The sequence below is a fragment of the Balaenoptera physalus genome (genome assembly GCF_965194825.1).
Source record: "Balaenoptera physalus genome assembly, chromosome: 13".
In the NCBI taxonomy this organism is placed as follows: Eukaryota; Metazoa; Chordata; class Mammalia; order Artiodactyla; family Balaenopteridae; genus Balaenoptera; species Balaenoptera physalus.
In genome coordinates, this window is record NC_138892.1 from 8,729,909 (window position 1) to 8,751,529 (window position 21,621).

Genomic DNA, 21,621 nt, shown 5'->3' on the forward strand with positions numbered 1-21,621 from the left:
GGAATATAGGTAAGTACTACTGTCAAACAATTCATACACCCGAAAGAAGGAAACCATTGCCCTGACAAAAAGAAACTATATGCTATGTTGTGTCACAGGGAATAGTGGAAGAACTGGAGTCTTCGACATGCTGGCGGGGCATGAGCGTCTAGACACAAGATAGAGTGCTACAGGTATCAACAAAACTGGTGGTGACGGTGGGGTGAGCTGGGAAGGGCAGGAGATGGGATGCCTTACAGGGATTCCACCATCATCAGGAAACCTGAAGCTTCCCAGAAACAGTCAAGCCCTCTTGCTAAAAGCATATTAGGTGGGGCTTTGGGGTTAAAATTTATAGTTATTTGCTTTCCGCTACATGCCTGCTTTAGCTTTACGTTTTTCACTCATTTTATTTGACATGCTCTGGGCCCTTACCAAATGAGACCAACGAGCCCAGTCTTGAAAAGCTAACAACTGCTCTCCAAATACACCAATTTCCTTTTTCCTAAAACAAAGGCTTTAAAAGGGAAAGGAAAGTGAGCGCATTCACAATTCCTGCCAGTTTTTCTGGCCAACTTGGGGTTTCCACAGTTAAGCTTTCCACTCTTGTATGTACATCTTTTGCTAAAATAAAATTTTAAAAAGGATGAAACAAGAAGGGAAATCAAACACTATGTACCAGAACTAAACCACAGAAGTGCTAACCAAAAGGGAGAAAAATTTCCAAGAAGATAAAATGACTTAAGCAAACACTTGAACAACAGTGAGCACGCAAGGCTAACAAAACTATTTTCTGCCTCCAGCAGGGAAAATTCAAACAGTCCCTCCCTCCCTCTTCTAAGTCACTCTAATGTTGACAGAGTGACAAAGGCTCCCCAGAAGGTGGGGCTGGGGAGGGAAGGGGGCTCAACCTCCACCCCTCTCTCCAATGGAGAGGAAACTGCACCTGAGTACATATATACCGCCCTGCCTTACATCCTGGTCATACTCGGGATTCCGGCTTCAGCTCCAGGAACGTTGTGGCCTGTTCATGGTTATCAAGAATCTGAGGATCCTTCAACAAGGATTCCCCACTACACTTTCTGTAACCCACAAGTAACCGGTACTATAGATTTAGGATTCAGGAGGCCAGAGCATCCAGGCTAGGACATGCTAAAATGCTCCAACCTCCAGCCCTCACCTACTATAACAGCAGTTCTCAGCAAGATCAGCTGTGAGCTGTAGCATAAACTGTTGCTAATAAAGTTCCTACGTTTCCTAATGGTTTTTCCAAAAGGAAGGGCTTCCCTGTGTAATAAAACATTTTTCTCCATGCAATCATTTAGTGCCCCCTATAGGCCACACCTTGTTCTGGGTACTCAGGATACAGGAGAAAAAGATAGAAATGGTGCTTACATTCCAGTAAGAGAAAACCAGCAGTAAGCCAACTAACTAATGAATAATATGATTTTAGTAGCGACTGATGAAGAAAATAAAGCAGGCAGGGTAATAGGACAGAATGTGGAGAGGTCAGAGAATGGGTTCTTCTGGATAAGGTAAGGGAAAGCTTCTGAGAAGGTGATATTTGAAAAAAAAGCCATGTGTGGGAAGAATGTTCTAGAGAGAGGGAAGAACCAGTCTAAAAGGCACGGGGAGGGAACCAACTTGTTAAGTGAAAGGCACAGTAAGATCTGTGTGGCCACTGTTGACACCAAAGTATTTAGCTTAAGTCTGCAGGGTAAAAGGCAGTTAGAAGAGTAGGTGCTGGCATGGGGTTGGGGGGAGGGGTCCACAGCGAACACCTAACAGCACCTGCTGTCATGTCCAGGACTCTTCCTGTCCTCCCACTGCAATCAAGGAACCTCCAGCCTCCTGCTGGGCCTCCTCCAGCCTGCATTCCCAAGCCTGGACCTTTGCTTAAGGTGATTTCCACCTCCAGAAATGACTCTTGCTCCTTCAAACAGCTGTCCCTCGGTATCCACAGAGGATTGGTTCCAGGAACCCCCATGGACACCAAATCTTCGGATGTTCCAGTCCCTTATACAGAACGACGGAGTACAGTCGGCCCTCCGTATCCGCGGGTTCCGCATCCGTGAATTCAGCCAACCTGGGATAGGGAACCCGCGGACATGGAGGGCCAACAGTATATTGTTTCCATCTAGCTGAAGTTTCCCCACCCAAGTCTCAGCCCCTCCACGTCTTCCTGTTAGATCCAATGCAAGGATTCCTGTAAGCCCCAAGCACTTATTCATTTTTTTCTAAGCAAATATTGACTGTCCACCTTCTAAGTGCCCAGTATTATCCTGGCCCTGGGAACCAGACACAGGTCCTGACTTCGATGGGCTCAGCCTGCTCTCCCAGGGAGAGAAACTGGTAAACGACAATTTCTACACAATGGGGTAACTATAACAATAAAGGTTCATTTGACTTTTAATCAGATAACTGCCTCTGACAGCAACTTCACTCTTTTGTGGGTATATATGATGTCATCTGCCCGGTGAGCCTGCTTCCCAGAATGCCTGGACGTCTGGTTTAAGCCTGTTGCTCCTCAAAAGTGTCCTGGTTTGGACACTGACTGAACTCACCCTGCCCATCAGGATCAAGCCTCCACTTCTGAGCCTCCACTTCTGAGCCTCCACTCCTGAGCCTCCACTTCTGAGCCTGGCCCGTAAAGCCTGCCCTGCCTGTGGCCTCAATTTACATCTCCATCTCCTCTTCCTCGCCTCCCCAGACAAACCTTCACTTCCTGTTACTAGAACCCACTGTCACCTTCTGCCTTTTCTCTGGTCACCCTGTGCCACCCATGTTTAGTCCAAGAAAGGCACTCACTAAATACTTGTGAATACAAAGAAATAAAGAGGATGTCTGTCCAACCGTCCCTGGGCTGGCTTGAGTCCCTCTCCTACAGAAGCCTTCTTGACAGCACTTCCCTGCCCTGCTCAGAATTCTTCACTATCACCTAGTCATCAATACGCTGCCATGTAATAGGATTTTACAATTATTTCTAGTATTATTAAATTAGGTCATTGTCTCTAAGAATATTATAAGCACCCTGAAAACAGTAGCCCTAACTCTATAAACTATTATAAAGAAATAAGCCTGAGAATTTGACAATCATACCAGGATTTACTGTGACAAATAAGTTTTGTCCTCTTCAAAGCAGTTATCTTGAAGACATCTCTGTGATTAGTCCAGTAACATTTTCTTGGGTCAAATAGTTTGGTAACTCCTCTTTCAGACTATACTAGTGCTAGGGCACTTTTTTTCAATATCTGAACTGCCTGCTTTATGAAAGCAATGCTAATCTGGATGTATAAATCCTAGAGGACTGGCTTAGAAAGAAATCACATAGCCACACTGTGCGTTCGTTCCTGACACTGCCTTACACACAGTAGGCGTCAGCCCCCACTGTCACTGAACACATGAGGCAGGGCATCTGGAGCCCTGGCTCTGCATCCAACACTCACCAGCTCTGGGTCACACATGTGAGAGAAGGAATTTGGCTAGATGATGTCGGGTTACTTTCAGCCCTAACATTTTATGGTGATTTTACAGAATTAGTAAAATCCAATTTCAATAAAATAATTTGGGAACTATTACGTGGAACAAGTATCAAAAAACAGTCTCTACTTTTTAATTGTTAGCTACCAAAAGGCTGATGCCAATAACACAGTGATGAAAGACAAGAAGCAATGAAGGAAATGCTTTCAAGGTCAGAAGGAATTTTCAGAGTATGGTAATGGGCTGCAGAAGGGATATATGTAGGGTATACCCAGCTCGAGGACAAGGCTTTTGCCCGTGTGACCAAGACCTTGAGAAGACAGAGGAAAGGAAGCAAAGTCATACACAGGGCACGGTGCTGGATTGAGAGAAACAGTCTTAGAAATGCAGATATTGTGGGTTCAGGCTGTAGCAAAATCTCCTATTTGAGACTAACGGCAACTCAAAGAAACTAAGTAGGATAACTTCTACTTCTGTCTTTTGAGGAGGAGGTGGTAATACAGAATTAGGCTTTAATGAGGGTACACAGGTCTTCATATTGTTTTTCCATCTGAATATCTCAGAAGACAGCAATCTAATAACATACTATGACTTCCAGTTCAATAAGTGAATTTTTTTCTTATAGTTTGGCTACTTGTCAGTATTTTTTTTGGAAAAAAAAACAGCCATAATTTTTTTTTTTTTAAATTTATTTTTGGCTGCGTTGGGTCTTCGTTGCTGCGCGGGGCTTTCTCTAGTTGCGGCGAGCGGGGGCTACTCTTCATTGCAGTGCGCGGACTTCTCATTGCGGTGGCTTCTCTTGCCACGGAGCATGGGCTCTAGGCGCACAGGCTTTAGTAGTTGTGGCACGTGGGCTCAGTAGTTGTGGCTCGTGGGCTCTAGAGCGCAGGCTCAGTAGTTTTGGCGCACAGGCTTAGTCGCTCCACGGCATGTGGGATCTTCCCAGACCAGGGCTCAAACCCGTGTCCCCTGCATTGGCAGGTGGATTCTTAACCACTGTGCCTCCAAGGAAGCCTTACTTGTCAGTATTTTTATTGAAGTATTTTAACTCACAGCAAGAGAGACTTTCTCAAAAATTTTTAGCTTATAATAAAAATTAATTCACCATCAAGATATCACCAAATGGTCCCTTCCTACTTTTAATAAATATTTATTTTACAATATCCCTGTTCATTCAACAATTATCTGAGCACTAAGATGCGTCAGGCGTTTCTTACTGGGGACACCGCAGTCAAGAAAAGAAACAAGAAAAAACCAAACACTGACTTAGTCCTGCCCTCATGAAACTAACGGTGCAGCTGGGGAAGAGAGAAACATATATAAACGTCCACTGAGGCTGTGATAAGTGCTGAAGGGGGTACGGGTACCATGAGTGCACGTGGTGGGGAGCACAGATCTGGGGGTGGGGCGGGGAGAAGGATACTCCCAAGGAGGTTACAATTACACTGAGACTTAATGGAAGAAAGGGCAAACTGGGGGGGGGCGGGGGTCGTGGGTGTGTCCAAGCAGAGGGGGCAGCCCCGGCCAAGGCTGTGCAGCGGGACGAAACCGGGCTGTTGAGGAACTGAAATACGACCAGTGTGGCTGGGTCACAAAGGCAGGGGAAGTGAAGTGTGAGGTGAGACTGGGCTGTTCACGGGGCCTGCAGGGGCTGTCGACCAATTTTCTTTTTTCCTCAGAGCATGGGAATCCACTGCTGATATCAGATTTCTATTTCAAAAAGGGCCCGGGCTGCAGAGGGGAGAGCAAGTGCGAGAGGAGCTGGGATGCAGGCCACGCGCATCCCGCTGGTCTTCCCAGGATGAGGCACGATCCCCGCGGGAGACAGACTGCACGTGCTGTTTTAACAGAGAGGTTTTTTTGTTTTTGTTTCTTTTAAAATAAATAAATAGCTAGCTAGATAAATTTATTTATTTATTTTTGGCTGCAATGGGTCTTCGTTGCTGCGTGCGGGCTTTCTCTAGTTGTGTCGAGTGGGGGCTACTCTTCGTTGTGGTGCATGGGCTTCTCATTGCGGTGGCTTCTCTTGTTGCGGAGCACGGGCTCTAGGCGCATGGGCTTCAGTAGTTGTGGATCACGGGCTCTAGAGCGCAGGCTCAGTAGTTGTGGCGCACGGGCTTAGGTGCTCCGTGGCATGTGGGATCTTCCTGACCAGGGCCTGAACCCGTGTCCCCTGCACTGGCAGGCAGATTCTTAACCACTGCGGCACCAGGGAAGCCCCTAACAGAGAGGTTTCAATGACAAGAATAGTTAACTAGGTACACAGTTATTAACTAGTCACTGAAAAATCAAACAGAGAGAGAGACAGAGCGAGCGCTAAGGTACCGCAGAGGTAGCAGCAGCCCTAGGGCTGGGGAAGAAGGGAAGAGGCTCCGAGCAGGGGGCTGTGGGTGGGTGCCAAGGCCTCGGGGGGTTGCAGGGAAGCTGGTCCTGCAAGTGTTGGAAAAACTGGAAAGTGCATTCAGCTGCTGCTACAGGAAGCCCCTGCTGCTGCCGCTGGGGCAAAGAAGTATTGCTCAAGTGACCCTCATGGGAAGAGGAAGCAGACAGGAAGAAGAAAGAGGCCCTGCAGTCAGCCTCTCACACGCCCTGTTGGTACAGCCTGACAAAGAGCTAGGTGGCAAGCACACGTGCGGCTGGTAGAAGCCCAGCTTTCACATCACGAAACAGAGTATAGAAGGGTGGGCTTGGAGCTGAGAAACACAAGCTTACTAACTGAAAAATCACACACACATACACACAAGTGTGTCAAACAAAACTTTTACCAGCCTCTGTTCTTTTCCAAGATGGTCAAATGACTCAGGAATCAAACGTATCCAATGTAGGACACCAGTGACTGTAGGACACACCAACATTTTAGGTACCATTAAGAAAAACTGCTGCCGATTAAGCTGGCTCAACGCCAAGTCTCCATGAATTGTAAGATGCATCCTTATTTCAAAGATGTTAAAAGGTAAAGAAAAAATGTGTATCTCAGAATTGACAAAACAGCTAAATATTCTTTAGCAACGTGTCAAATGTAATCAAGTCACTTCTGTAGAAAATTATTACTGAAGAAACATCCAAATAAAAGGAAAATACTGAAAGCCAGGAGCTCCAAGGAGATCTGCTTTATTCCGTTTTTTTGTTGTTTTTCTTTTTAACTTTTTATTTTGAGGTAATTGTGGATTCACATGCAGTTGTCAGAAATAACACAGAGAGATCCTGTATCCTCTTCACTCAGTCTCCTCCAATGGTAAATCTTACGTAACTATGGCACAATATCACAACTAGGAAACTGACATTGATATAATCCACCAACCTTATTAAGATTTCACTAGCTTTACAACGTACTCATCTGTGCCTGTGTGCGCATGTGTGTATTCAGTTCTAGGCAGCTTGTCGTGTGAATTCAAACAACCACCACCATACCATAGTAAGATACAGAACAGTTCCATTACAAGAATCCCTTGGGTTACCCTTTTATAGCCACCGCCATCCCTCTCCCCCGCCAATACCTATGTACATTATTTTTTAAGGAAAAGACCTTACATATTTTTATCATTTGTCATATTAATTGAGAGTTCTTTTTTCCATATTTAAAGAGTGATTAAAGAACAAGATAACTCAGGTGGCTTTGGATTAGCTATTCTTACACAGCAGTACAATGCAAAGTAGATAAAGACCTCTTCAAATAAGGACACCTTGTTTTTCAAATAAGAGACGGCATCTTTCCTAACCCCGTCAGGCACTCTCAGGCTCTCAGCATCATCTCCTCCTGAATCGCCGCCACATTGAATGGAAGCTGCTGTTATTATCACTGTGGTTGTCATTAGCCTGATTGTGTCTCCCATGGTCCAGTTTTGCCGCACTCCGATACATTTTCCACAGAGCGGCCCCAGAGTGATCTTTATAAAAATAAAATCCAAACATGTCATTTGCTTGCTTACAATCCCTCCACAGCTTTCAGGACCAAGCCTCATCTCCTTAGCCTGCCACCTGGGGCTCCTCAAGGCCTGGCGCCTACTTGCTAACCAGCCTCTCCAGGTCCAGGTCAGGAAGCCACTTGTCACCCCTCTCCCCTGGGCCACTGCTCATGCCTGTCATACTGAGGGCACTCTCTCCTCAGCAAAAATCTCCCTGATGGCTCGTCACTGCAGACTTTACCACCATTCACCATGCGGGCAAACTTTCATTTCTTTTTTATTGTGGTAAAACACACATGACATAAAATTCACCAATTTGAAGTATACAGTTCAGTGACATTAAGTATTTTACTCAATTTTAACACAAGTTTACTACTCTAGATGCATCAGGCACTGAAGTACAGAACAATGTTCCACAAAAGAGCAGAAGGACATCAGAAGTTCCAAATTATGAGAAGACGTAACGTCTCACTTAACAGGAAGGGTTAAGTAATTAACAGTCAAGACCAGAGCTGTACAATATGGTGGCCACTAGCCACACGTAAATTGACTAAAGTTAAATAAAAAATTTAAATTACTTCCTCAGTCACACATCTCAAATGTTCAAGAGCCACACGTGGCTCCTGGCTACCTGACTGGATAGCACAGACACAGAACATTTCTATCACCACAGAAAATTCTACTGGACAGCACTGCTTAAGACTATTTGAAAAAGAAATCAGAAATACCCGGCTGGTGTAAGGCAAGGCACACAGGCCAGAGCAAAGCCACAGCTACAAGGGAAGCTGACGCATGCTGGAAGCATGCAGAAACCCAGTACACAGAGACCACAACCTTGGCCTGTGTCCATACCCAAAGGCCATAAAAACTCCAAGCTAATCTGTTCCCTAAGGTATGCTTTTAAAAAATAATCAGTGCTGGCAATAAGGATACTAATGAAAGTGTTAACAGCAGTATGTGCAGAGGCTGAGAATGGAAGGTGAAGAGGGTAGAGGCACTGAGGGGCCAACAAGGCCTCTCCAGCAAGGGCCACGTTCACCGTCCTAAAGACAGACCTCAGCTAGGGGGACACGGTGGGCAGGGTGGTCCAGGCAGGGCCCAAGGTCACAGAACTGGTAGGTACCAAGATTCAAACACAGGTCTGTCTGTTTCCCAGTGATCTTGGCCACTCCACGAGACTGCAGAAACCGCAGAAGCATGCAGCTTTAAAGCAGTGGGTGGCTGGAGCCTTAAATATACAGCTAGGGAAATAACAGGAGCCAGTTCTAAGGTAAGCAGGGGCCAGTACAAAGGGCTTTGTCTTTCAGGCTAGATTTGGACTTTATCTTGGTGAGGGACCATTGAAGAAATCTACTAAGCGATGTAAACTAATTTTAAACAACCAAATTTTCATTTTAGAAAGCTAACCTTTGAAGAGAAAGAAGCCTATGCAGCAGGAGAAGAGATAGAGCAAAGGATAGATGCATTAGGATATAGCACACAGCAGGAGAAAGAGTTAGGCTTTGGGGTCAGACCCCACCCACAAGGTAACCTTAGGCGCAGGGTTCCCCCACCAGAGCCTCGGTTTCCTTAATGTCAAATGGAGACTATCTCCCTACACATTTCTGTGGTAGGTGAGGAACTGGCCTCTGCGGACTGCTGCCAGAGTTCTGGTGACACCCTCCTGCTGTTCTCTCTGGGATGGAGGTCTGTAGGACAATGCGGGGCTAAGAGTTGCCAGGGCCTCTGGCTGCCCTGCAGTGAAAGCCTGTCAGATGGAAGCAAAGCACAGGCAAGCACAGCCTAGAGGTCCAGAGTGGGGTACAGTCCTGGGCTTCCTAGTACCACAGGCCCTTAAGTTCCTCTTTTGGTTGAAATGTTGAGCTAGATTTAGGTTGCTCGCAACTGAGAGACTGACAATAAGTTTGTGGTGAGGATTATATGTAAATACATGTAAAGCGTGTGAGGTACTCAATACAGGTGGTGTTCTTAGTACTACTAAAATAGTTCAGGCAGGAGAAAAGAGCCTGAACTAAGGCATGAGCAAAGAGAATAAAAAGGAAAGATGAAATCTCCGAAAGATATTCAGGAAGCAGAATCAAAAGGGCTTGGTAACTGACTAAATGTGAGAGGTAAGAGAAAAAGTGTGTAAGACAGTCATTTTCAACAGGGGTGATTTTGCCCCCCAGGGGACATATGGCAGCAGTGTGTGGAGACATATTTGATTGTCACCACTGAGGGGGCCAGCGTCCTACTGGCATCTAGTGGGTTAAGGCCACAAATGCTGCTAACACTCTACGATGCACAGGACAGGCCCCCAAAACAAAGAATTATCCAGGTTCCTAGACTAGGGTAACTGGTAAAGAATGGGCTATAAATCAAGAGTGAGCACGCAGGCGGAAGACTATGGATGTGGGGCTGGGGGAAGGAGGCAAGAGATAATGAGTTCAGTTTGGGATATGGCAACACTTGTGTGTCCACGGGCATCCAGATAAAGATGGTGAGCAGGGCTTGGAAACTCAGAGGAACAGTGGAGCTGGTAACAAGAATCAGGAATTTTACAGGGCACAGAGACAGTAGCCCAAGTCCCGGGAGTAATGAGTTTTTCCAGAGAGCAGGAAGAGAAGACGGCAAAAGACAAATCTAAAGATGATATAAGTCTTAGCAAACCACAGCTTATAAAACCACTTTATCTTCTTTACAATTTAATTGACTAAGTTCTAGGGAAGATGAGTATCAAAGAATGTTACCACGAGTCTGTTAATAGTTTCTATCCTCACCTTCATTTAAGATTCTAACACTGTCTCCACTGCAGTAAAGAGGAAATGTTTAGGAAGTGATATGATAAGACTCTACACTCACCTACTTGTTTTAACCACTGAAAGCAATGCATAAAAAAATGTTACAGAAAATAATTTTGACCAAAGTATCAAATAGTTCTCAATGAATCTGCAAGCAGAAATAGATTCACAAACTCTTATCAATTTTAAGCAAAGACTGTCTGAGCCATGTACCTTCAAAGCTATTTTATGAAGATAAAACTCTGTCATTCGACAAACATTAACAGGCTTGCTTGGCAGCGGGTGGGGTGGAATGGACAGGTTCCCACACTGCTACAGAGGACAGAGCATTTTCATGCCCACTGCCTCATCTCACTTGACTATTTGATCTGTGTAGCAAAACTGTGACACAGATATTGCCATCTCTGTTTTATAGTTGAAGAAACCATTTCAGAGATTTTATGTGATTTGCCCATGCTCAAACAACTAGTTAAATGGCAAGTAGAGATGATGTGCCCTGTGAAACCTGAGGGGCAGATGGGGAGGCAGGAGAAATACCTGACCAAAGGGCCCAACCTGTGCCTGCTTTTTGTATGAAAATTAGGGCTGGTCCAAGAGTAACAATCACATGTTTTATATCTATTAGTTCTTTAATCCTTAAAACTATGAGATCGGAACTATCAACATCCCCATTTTATAAGTGAGAAACCTGAGGTTCAGAGACTTTAAGTAAATTACAAAGGGTTTACACATAAGAGGCAGATCTGAGGCTTGAACCTAGGTTTGTCTGATGCCAAGCCCATGTTCTTAATTTAAACTTTTTCTTTTGCTTAATATTGAATTTTCCATGTTATTTTGGTGAGATAAAGATTTGAGCTTTTTCTTGCTAGCCAGATGACTACATGTCCAGATGGGTTGGAAGAAATGAAAGCTAGTTTTATTTATTGTGTTCTTACTCTCTATTCAGTACATGATTTGAACGGAAAGGGGCAGGTGTAAGCTATCATTAAAAGCTTCTGTACTGGAGAACATAGTGGGAAAGTAAATGTTCTAAAGGAAGTCTGCCCCAAGAACAGGCTGCTATCAACCTTGACTAGAATAAATTGGACTCTCTTAGTCAACCACTCACATTTTGAAGTCTTATCAACAGGAGATTAGGGACAATAAAATTAAATGGCTGACATGTCGAAATAGAACCTAATGTGGGAAACATTTTCCATCTGGCTCAGTTACTCAGATGCCAAGAAAATAATGAAATGAACAGGAGATGGGCATATTGTTGCTTCGCTAAAAATGTGAATATGCTTTCACATGCTGTTAAAAGCCCCTTCAGCAGGGTCTTAAGACACAAATGTCACGTCTGCAGTGGCAGAAGCCTCCTCAACGCCAGAGACATGAGACAGACAAGGATCACTGGGCCCGCCTTTCCCCTCTCCCAGTTTCAAGCATCTCTCAGCAACAAAGAATTCAAAACACATGTAAAAATAAGTATTCAGTGCCTGAATTTTTGGATGGAGACCTGACATTTCTGTTATTTTTCTGCTCTTAAAAACAATAAAACTTATGAGGGTAACTTTTTCAAAGTTTTAAAATTTTTTATTATTAAATATTTAATGCATACGAAAGAATATCCATGTACGCAGTACTCAGTTAAAGACTAGAACACTGCCAGTACTTAGAGCCCCTGGTACCCTCTGTGATCCCACCTTTTCCCACCCTGACAGGTAACTACCCCTCAGTTGATGCTTATCACCCCCTTGCTTTACCACATAATGCTTAAACAATAACCTAAACAATATATTTGACTGTATACATTCTGAATTTTATAAATGGAATCATACAATTTTATTCTTTTTGTGACTTGCTTTTCTTACTCAACACTATGTTCCTGAAATTCATTTGTTACGTTGTGTTATAGTTCATTCATGTAAATGTTGTACAGAGTTCCATTGTTAATATACCACAAGGTATTTTTTTTTTTAACACATTATCCATTTTCCTTCTGACCAACGTCTAGGTTTCCAGTTTTTACAAGTATATGCAATGTTGCCATAAACATCCTGGAACATGTCTCCCTATACAAACATATACACAAGAGTTCTTCAGTGGGGGTAGGTTCGTGCCTACAACTCAAACTGCTGGGTCACAGGGTGTCCATGTTCTCCAACTTTACTGGATATTGCTACACTGTTTCCAAAGTGGTTACTAAAATTTACACTCCCACCAGAAGAGTATAAAAATTCTCATTGTCCCATATCCTCACCAATTCTTGGTATTTTCAAATCTTTTAACTTTTGCTCATTTGATGAGTGCAAAATCTTATCTCACTGTGCTTTAACTTGCATTTCCTTGACTACTAATTAAGCTGCATTTTTTCCCTATATTTATTGGACATTTGGATTTTTCTCTACTGTGAAATTCTTATTTCATTTATTTTTTTCTACTAGGTCTTATTCTTATTGGTTTGTAGGAGTTCTTTATGTATTCTGGATTCAAATCCTTTGTTGATCATATGTGCTGAAAATATTTTCTCCTAGTTTCTCTTTTACTTTCACTATAATGTCATTTGAAGAATGTAAGTTCTTAATTATGATGAACATGAATGTATCAACTTTTTTCATTCATGATTTGTGCTTTTAGGATTGTGATTAAAACATCCCTGTCCCAAGGTCATAGATATTCTCCTATATTTGTTTCTAGAATTATTAAATCTTTTTACATTTATCTGAACCCATATGGCATTTATTTTTGTACCCAGTGTCTGACTTGATCCTTACACACAGGGTGAAGATGGTCTTGTGAAATGGAGGCAGAAATTGGAGTGATGCAGCCACAGCCAAGAAATGCCAAGGATTGCAGGCAAACACCAGAAGCTTGGAAGATAAGGAAAGATTCTTCCCTAGTGCCTTTTAGAGGGAGCCTGGCCCTGCCAACACCTTGATTTTGGACTTTCAGCCTCCAGACCTGTAACAGTGTAATTTTTTGATGTTATAAATCATGCAGTTTGTGACATTTTGTTATGGCAGCCCCAGGAGCCTATTACAATCATATAGAGCAACCCAGCACCATTTGTTGAAAAGTCCATCCTTTCCCCTACTAATCTGCTGTGTCAATTTTCACCTCTCCCACTGATAGACTGGTGAGGCCATTTCTATCATAGATTCCATACATGCTTAGTGGTCTGGGTCTAGGCTTTCCACTCTGATCCACTGATCCATCTCTACCCCTGCATCTATACAAGGTTGTATTCATTACTACAGCTTTACCGTAAGTCATGATATCTAGTAGCGTAAGTCCTCCTACTTGTCATTCCTGTTCTTTCTTCTGTATAAATTTAAAAATCAGAGACTTCTCTGGTGGCGCAGTGGTTAAGACTCCGCACTCCCAATGCAGGGGGCCCAGGTTCGATCCCTGGTCAGGGAACTAACTATACACCACATGAATACCGCAACTAAGAGTTTGCATGCCGCAACTAAGGAGCCGGTGGGCCGCAACTAAGACCTGGAGCAACCAACCAACCAACTAAATAAATAAATAAATAAATAAATGTAAATAGGCTTATAAAGTTTCAAAAAAATTACTGGGATTTTTATTGGAATTGCTGTGGACTTAAATGCCAATTTGCAGAGAAATGACATCTTTAAATTACTGAGCCCTCTCACCCATGATCATGACAGAGTTCTGTGCTTATTTACACCTTCATGTCTCCTAATACAAGTTCACATTTTCTTCCATGGAGATCTTACTAGGTTTAGCTCCAAATTTCTTATTTTTTCTGTTGCTACTGTAGTAATACTTTTAAGAATTATATTCTTAAACAGGGAATCATTTAAATCAGCAGCCCTCAACCTTTTGGGCACCAGGGACTGGTTTCGTGGAAGACAATTTTTCCACGGACGGGGGCTGGGGGGCTGGCTCAGGTGGTAATGAGGGCGATAGGGAGCGACGGGGAGCGGCAGATGAAGCTTCGCTGGCTCATCCGCCTCTCACCTCCTGCTGTGCGGCGTGGTTCCTAACAGGCGGCAACTGGTACTGGTCCGTGGCCCAGGGGTTGGGGACCCCTGGTTTAAATAAAAGAGATGAAACTCTGCTGATCTTTAGAAACAGTTTCTAATGCCCAGTAACCTCTTGAATGAGCATCTCAGACATTTTAATAACCATATTAATATCTGATATTTCAGTGCTCATTATGTGTCAGACACTGCCCTAAATATGTCATCCTCACACATCTGAGGTAAATTGTTAACCTCATTCTACAGTTGAGGAAACTGGCTTAAAGAGGTAAGGACCCAAGGAGGCACTTTGGAAACAGAAACCAGTATTTGGTTCCACTGCATAATCTCTTAAATACTATTGTATTGTCCCCTTGTATTGTGATAGATGAGAAGAACAAAATCCACTTTAACCTCAGAACCAAAAAGGAATTATTGTTTCCTAATAATCAAAATCCCTTTAGGCTGCCCAAATTCACTTGATGGGTTCTCTAAATCAGAATAGCATTGACAGTATATTTATGGATTCAAAACTACTTTTCTGATTAATTTCAAAGAACATGCTCTATAGATGATCATTTCCAACCATTTTAAATAATTATATTTAAAAAACTTAGATAATTCGTAAACTGAGAATGTCACAAAAGCTAGTATTTCTCTGTTGGTTAACAATGGTAACTTTCAAATAATTATTCAATTACTTTTTTTCCCTCAATGCTTAAATGCCAATTTTCAAATTAATGACTCACTTTAAAGATTCAGTAATGAACCTCACTCAGATCCTAAAGCTTCTAGGTTGATGATCATTACTGCTTCTGTGGGCAAACCAACAGGACTAATCTCGTGATTTTGGTGATTACATTAATACATTATGTGTAAATTCTTTCTTCATATTAGAGTACCAGTAATCTTTTGACCTCTAGTCAATACCAAAGAATCCTTTGCAGTATTGGTGCATAAAAACATGATCTCACCTAACACTAAATAATCTGTGAATGGCATCTGTTTAATTACTACAATGCTACAAATATTATTTACTATTCTATCAAGCACTTGGGATGCATCATTGAACAAAACAGACAAAAGGCGCTGACAATTGCCCCTAAGAGAACAAGCCAAACAATTGAGAAAACGGGCTCAGTACGCTCCCGTGTGGTTCAGTGGTCAGGAAAAGCTGATCAGCCTCCTAGATCACATCTGTGGAATACACCTGAAATTAACATCATCGTCAAAATTAATGTATGCTGGGAAGAGTGCCCTCTGCTACATGCTTGTATACCGCCTTCAAACTGGAAAAACTGAACAGTGCTGTTTAGTAAGATAAAAATGCATCAGTACTTTCAAAATAACTGCCAAGAGCTTCTTTTTTTTTTTTTTTTTTTTTAAATCCTTGATTTGCCAGTTCCTAAGTGTGTGGTTTTTTGCAGTTTTCACAGTTTTTTTTTTTTTTTTTAATTTATTCATCTATTTATTTATGGCTGTGTTGGGTCTTCGTTTCTGTGCGAGGGCTTTCTCTGGTTGCGGCAAGCGGGGGCCACTCTTCATCGCGGTGCGCGGGCCTCTGACTCTAGCGGCCTCTCTTGTTGCGGAGCACAGGCTCCAGACGCGCAGGCTCAGTAATTGTGGCTCACGGGCCCAGCCGCTTCACGGCATGTGGGATCTTCCCAGACCAGGGCTCGAACCCATGTCCCCTGCATTGGCAGGCAGATTCTCAACCACTGCGCCACCAGGGAAGCCCCTGCCAAGAGCTTCTTAATGTCAATAATTTCATTGGATAAATGAAAATAAAGATTAGAAAGCAATTATATTTGTCTTATGCCCATTTCAGCAAACTGTTGGTATCCCTACAAAAACCCAGTAATTGGCAACTTATTAAAAATAGAAAAAGCAGCGGCAGTGGCGGCCGAGAAGAGAACAATAGCAGGTGGTATAAGTATAGCAGAGCTCCTTGATAGCCGCAGGCAGCTCTGCAGTTACCAGAGTCAATTATTCTCACAGAAGAGCATCAATGAGGCCAAGAAGCCCCCGGGTCGGTTACACATGTAATCATTCAGAGATACATCATGCTTACAAATAATGGTGCAGGCATTAAAACCCAAGTTCCACAAACTGCTTTGCAACACTTAAAACTTACTCTCATTAGTAGTAACTTGCTAGAATTTTCTGAACACAGTGGGGCAGAGGAAGCAGAAGGGCAGGTCAACAGCCAAGAAAAGATATACTGTCTGGGCTCTGCTAGTAGCTGGGAATCCGAAGTGGCAGTAGGTGAATCTGGAACGACTGGCCCTGGACACTGGCCACAGCAACCGAACAAAGAGGAGAAGAATTGAACCTGCATGCCCAGTTTACCTTAGTGGCCCATGAATAAATACAGGACTGACTGAAATTTGCAAGTACATGAAAAGATCCTGCCCCATACCTCCTTCTCTTATAACAATAAAGAACCCACAGAGTCTAAACACAGTACAGATGGCTTACTGAACTACAAAAGACAAAATATTCATATCCTCTAAAAATGTAAAGAGATGTGGCAACACATAAAGACACAGAGTTATGTATGTCGCTCAAAACTTTGCATTATAATGATTCTTCTTCTCTTTTCCTTTCTTTCCTTTCTTTTTGATTCCCTTTCATTTACTAAGTGGCTGGTAGGGGTGAGACGCAGAGGGCTGAAGAAGGTACTGCTGTTTGGATGGAAAGAGGACAAGGAAGAGTGAGGAAGGAAAGGAAAAGTGAGACAGACAGACACTTCATAAAGGGCAATAAGAGACAAGATAGAGGTCCAAGTTGAGGCTGGCCACTAGCCTTCCATCCTGCAACTAACAGCCCTTCTGGATTCTAGATAGATCACTGCACCCTGCAGAATGATGAGGCCAGAATTTTCCATGATTTCTGAAGGTACTTCTCAGCTGCACCTGCCATGTGGCAGGAAATGAAAACAAAATATAAAATCTCAAAAGTAGAAGGCCTCACCCCATGAGAATGTTCTGATGACTGAACTCAAAGCTATATAAAGAAAGAAAGAGGATTTTCAGGTCTCAAAATTTCATCTTAAATATAGAATTTACTGTAATTGTAAAGCTTTTCCATAAGTGGCATTTATCAAAGTAATCATTAAAGAGTTTACTGGACTGTGGAAAACAGTTTGGAGGTTCCTCAGAAAAATAAAAATAGAATTACCATATGATCCAGCAATCCCACTTCCGGGCATATATCTGGGCAAAACTATAATTCAAAAAGATACATGCACTCTTATGTTCACAGAAGCACTATTCACAACAGCCAAGACATGAAAACAACCTAAATGTTCATTGACAGATGAATGGATAAAGAAGATGTGGTACATATATACAATGGAATACTACTCAGCCATAAAAAAAGAATGAAATAATGCCATTTGCAGCAACACGGATGCAATTAGAGATTATTGTATGAAGTGAAGTCAGAAACAGAAAGACAAATATCAAATGATATCACTTATATGTACAATCTAAAATATGACACAAATGAACCTACCTATGAAACAGACAGAATTACGGACATAGAGAACAGACTGGTGGTTGCCAAGGGGGAGGGGGCTGGGGGAGGGATGGAGTGGGAGGTTGAGTTAGCAGATGTAAGCTTTTATATACAGGATGGATAAACAACAAGGTCCTACTGTATAGCATGGAGAACTATATTCAATATCCTATGATAAACCATAATGGAAAGAACATTAAAAAAAGAATGTGTATATATATATATTTACAACTGAGTCACTTTGCTGAACAGCAAAAATTAACACAACACTGTGAATCAACTGTACTTCAATAAAAAACTATTGAGGGAAAAAAAGAGTTCATTGGGCTATTTTCCCAATTCTGTCTATTTTACTCCACATTTGTAAGTTTTTGCACTCTTATGGAGTATTCTCATGAAGCTGACTTCTGCTATGGAAGGGCAAGTGGTGGGACATGGATTAATGTAAACAGGAAGGTGGGGCAAACAGCCAGAAGCGAGCCTGATGGGAACCCAGTAAGGGGGCGAGTGAGACCCTGGGCAGTGGGGAAAACCTGGCATTGTTGTGACATGTGAGGTCTTTGTGATGCACTAGTGTCCTGACACGGGCCTGGGAAGCACCAATAGCTTAGGACCAAAAATGTGTTTTGTTTTGAACTATCCGTGAAGTTTGCTAAACAACACTGTGAACACCAATGATTAGTTCTCTCTAAAACACTCAACAAGACAGGCTGATAATCAGTGGTCAGCATTTTGGGGAACCTGCTGGTAAGCTAATGCCAACCTGCAAAGCTGAAGCCCATTCAACACAGACCTTGGCCTCATCACAGTCTAAGGCAACAGGCCCCAAGGTCCTCCTCACTAAATTCAAAAGTGTTTTAGATCAAAACATTAGTGAAAGCCTGGGCAAGAAGAAAGAGGCTAGCAAGAGAAGACAGTAAGAGTGTGAGGAAAGACAGGATGGAAACAATGTCCCCCCCAACCCACCCCAGTTATCCCCTCCACTCAGTCCACTCCTCTTCCTATTCCAGCAGGCATTCTACATATGGGCCCCTTTAATACATCGGCAAGAACTTGAGATCTGTATGGGCCAGTGATATGGAGGAAACATTTTGGTCTGTACAAAGCTATGAGGGTGATTATCTGACACTGTGGACTACATAAATCCAAACTGAGAAATAAGTCATTTGCTACTGAGGCATTACATAAATCAGATTAATCTTTAAGAAATGGGTTCGTCTCCTTTTGAAAGACAGACTCCCTTCTTTTTCACAATTTTCAGTCGTATCTCCCATCCTATACGAGTTTATACATACTCATGAGCAGCAATGGTTTATTTCCATTCCTTCACTGAGTACAGGAAAATCACAATCTATTTGCAATTATAATACCCTAAAAGTAAGTTATTTGATTCTTTCAAATGTGAAATGTAACAAGTGAAAACATTCTTGTTAAAACTCATAATAGAAAGTTGGTCATTTGTAAAACAGGTCTGCCAGAGGCCAAAAAAAAAAAAAAGGGTGGAGGGGGGAGTCATTTAGAGGTTTTAAAAGCTTATTCTGGTTTTTAAAGCATTGCTTGAAGCAGGGTATACAGGAATATAAAAGTCAAATTAAATGACTTTAAACTGGAACAAATAGGAATTCTCTGACTTTCAAAATCCCTCAGGCAAAGTTTTCAAAACGCAGCTACCAGAGGTGGGCAAGGACCATGCCTTTTGATTGCTGATCATTATAACTCCTAGGAATGCAACGTGGCCAGCATACCATAAATACTCAATATAATCTACTTGTATATACATTCATTCCTACATAAATAAAATGCCTAGAAGCATATGCATTCGTTGTTAACAGTGGTATCTCTACAGAGTTGGATTGGGGGGGGGGAGTGGTGTTTAAAATGAGAAATGGGGGACTTTTAATTTTATGTACTTCTCATGATTTAAATTTTAGGCAAGAATATTATTTTTTAAGTTCTTTTAAAATGTTTAAACAATCTCAAACTTATAGAAAAGTTGCAGATATGGTACAAAGAGTTCATTCTCCCAGAACCATTGAGAGTAAGTTGTCAGTCTCATACTTCATCACTCCAAATACTTTAATGTATGATTTTCTTGAACAATAAAATAAAATCTCCTATGTAACTAAAATACAGCTATCAAAATCAGGGAATTAACACTGATACATTACTATCATTTAATCCTCAGGCCCCATTCTAGTTTTGTTCTTGTCCCAGCAATGGTCTTTTAAAATAAAAGGACCCAGGTCAGCATCATATGTGGCATTTAGTTGACATGACTCTTTAGTCTCCTTCAGTCTGAAATAGTTCCTCAGCCTTGCTTTGACTTTCATAACCTTGAACTTTTAAAGATGATCACAGGTCATTTAATTTGTAGGATGTCCCTCAAACTGGGTTTGTCTGATGTTTGTTTCCTCATGATTAGATTTGGGTCATGCACCTTGGCACAAATATCACCAATGCAATATTGCATCCTATCAATTTCAGTCTGTCCCATTACTGGTAATATTCATTCAGGTCACTTGGTTAAGGTGGTATCTACCATGCTTCTTGACTGTAAAGTAACTCTTTTCCCCCCTCTGTATTCAATAAGTATTTTGAGGGGAGGTACTTTAAAATTTAAATAAGACATTTTGAATTTATTCATGAGTCCATACAAAGGTTTTATTTCAAAGTAGGTGAAATCGTGAGAACCTTCACATTTCTCTTTTATTCAATGGGTTTTAACCAATGACTATCACTTCTGAAATTTTGATGATCAAATTATCCCAAATTTGGCCAGTGGGAGTGCCTTCAAACTGGCGTGTGTCCTTTTGAAATATCTCCATCATTCTTGAAGACTTCTTTGCTTTCTAGCACAAGATATTCCAGGTTCATTTTAAACTTTTCTGCTCTAAGCTCGTAATCAGCCATTTGTCCAAGAAGTTGGGGTTCCTTTTAGTGGAAAATGGTATTTAGAAGCCAAGATCTGGGCACGTGATGTGCTCATTGCTATTGAGGTATTGCTGCTCTCAGGCACTCTCACCCTCTTTACGGACAGAGCGAAGAGATGTATATACATATGTATATAAATACACATGCATGCATTTTACACCTGTATCATTTCTATATTTATCAATACTTATTAAAATTCATGAGTTCACACTAATACTTCTGATTCCAATCTAACATCACAAGGTTCATTCCAGTTTTCTCCCTTTCAATATCTGTAACTCCCTTCTCCAACAGTGAGAGTCGCTGGCTCCCATTATTCTTAACGTACATATGCGTTAGATCAATCCTCCTCCTATATTTAACCAATCTCCCAGTGCTGCTGCCACCCCAGGCTCACGTGAATGCCCTGCTTACCTCTCTTTGGGTCCAATACACCACACCAGACCTTCCCTGTATGTGAAGGCCGCCTCATCCTACTTGGGCTCTAACACCCCGACCAGGTCACCTACCTTCTCTGTCTACCTAAGAAGCGTTAGGACTGGATTGTTCAGGAAGGGACAATTTTAAAAAGTTAAGTGTAAAAAAATGTTTTTAAAAAGAGTATCCATTAAGTTGGAACTTGTGATAATTCAGACAGCCAAGCTAAAGTTCACTTTTGCATCATCTCTGAAGAACAGGTTTGTTAAGTAAATTAATAGTGTAAACAAGCTTATAACCCAGATGTTTAACCTACTTAAGAAAAGTAATTGTTTTCAAGCACTCTAAAATCACTGGGCATGTACTTGCCTTTAATTACTGTCTAATTACAAATGATTTCTATTTTCTTCATTATAGTTTTGGTAAGTCCTCTGTTTGATTACACTTTAAGAATTACTACTTAAACTCGATACAGTTAAGATCTTTTTAAAAATGTCTCTTTAGTAATCAATTTGGCTTTTCAATTAATTATCTGAGATAAAGTTTTTAATCACTCAGTAATTTCTCTTTCTTAGCTAACATATCATGTTGCTCAAGAAGAAAAATGCCTTTCAATGGCCATCCAGGACTGCCCCGCAA

General features: G+C 41.9%; 1 protein-coding gene across 13 annotated transcripts in view; it reads right to left on the reverse strand.

The window, feature by feature from the left end:
• The window catches only part of TNRC6B (trinucleotide repeat containing adaptor 6B), a 261,503-nt gene that overhangs the window by 101,909 nt on the left and 137,973 nt on the right, over nucleotides 1–21,621 (reverse strand). The window lies entirely within an intron of this gene.